At 36.5% G+C, this 1,281-nt stretch overlaps 1 non-coding gene across 1 annotated transcript; it reads left to right on the top strand.

The window, feature by feature from the left end:
- Positions 1-904: 904 nt before the first annotated feature.
- Positions 905-1,008, top strand: LOC134799056 (U6 spliceosomal RNA). The gene has a single exon (XR_010145326.1). It is a non-coding gene; the product is annotated as a U6 spliceosomal RNA (small nuclear RNA).
- The last annotated feature ends 273 nt before the right edge of the window (positions 1,009-1,281 follow it).

Here is a 1,281-nt window from a genome sequence, read left to right as displayed (position 1 = left end):
AGAATAATATTGAGAATGGCAACATTGTGTTGTCGGTCGTATTGTCCTTTTCTAGCATATACGTCCCTCTCTCTCTCTCACATTCCCACCACAGAGCAGTTGGTTTTGACAGGTGTTTGACAGTTACCGCCAAAACAAATTTCCAAGTCATTGGCTTGCTGTTTTTCCATCTGGAAGGTCGTGAAGCTAAACTGCTGGTGAGTTTTTGAATTTATACCCCAGTTTAGCTGACTATATTGAAAAACAGTTTCTAACGGCTTTTGCCGTTCGAAATAAATATTTAAATTTAGTTGTCCGTTAAACTATCTAGCAAATAAAAACGATCCGGAATAGTGATGTGCAAGTGTTTTCAAAGGCTGCTTGCGCGCACCGTGGCTATGCCAATGAAAATACTAAAACACATGTTAGAAAACACATCGAGCTGGTAAAGCGTGCACGTGTCACCATTATAATTTAATTTTATACCTACATTAAGTCTCTTCAGAGTCTTGTTAGTTTAAATCTTTGTGTGTGTGTATAATAACGGTTGAAATTATAATACTTAAATGGTGATCTGTGGAGGCATACCCTTCAGTTTTCAAGTGATTTGTGTTTTCGAATACGAAAGGATCGGATAGTTAATACGTGTTACGTAGAACCTACGTATGAAGGTAGAAGCTTATAGACGTGTAGGTTTTATCTGTCCAAGTATCTATCAGCAATTTGTCTTTTTATCCCGTTCCGGGTTAATATAATATTTATTGCAAAATTTATTTTTTGGTAATAAACTTGCTGATAAATAATGTGTACCCGCTTAGGAGTCGACGAAGCCCCGCTTCGCGGGGCTTCTATTTCCGCTCTGAGGGACACAAGGTAACGAACAAACCTACATCGCAAACATTGCATTTATTTTTGTGGAAAGTGAGTACTTCGGCAGTACATAAACTTAAATCTGACTAGACACAGAGAGAGATTAGCATGGCTCTGCGCAAGAATGACATGCGAAATCGTGAAGTATTTCACTCTTTATCTACCAACTTATATCTCTCCAACTAGATCTTTGATTAAAAAAAAAAAAAAAAAAAAGGTTAAAATGTAGGTAGGTACCTACTTAAATAAATAACTTAGCAGGTACTTACAGCCTAAAAAGGTTAAGGAAAGAACTCTTGCATGTAGTTGCTATATGTGCTTGTGTTATTTTGGATTTGAATAATGTGATTATTAATTCTATACGTAACTACATACAAGAGGGTCAATTCTTAAGCCTACCTACCTACCTACATAAATAGTACACTTGTAAAC

The sequence above is a fragment of the Cydia splendana genome, chromosome 17 (genome assembly GCF_910591565.1).
Source record: "Cydia splendana chromosome 17, ilCydSple1.2, whole genome shotgun sequence".
NCBI classification, from domain to species: Eukaryota; Metazoa; Arthropoda; class Insecta; order Lepidoptera; family Tortricidae; genus Cydia; species Cydia splendana.
The sequence above is the reverse complement of the archived record's forward strand: the minus strand, read 5'-3'. Positions and strand labels throughout refer to the sequence as shown.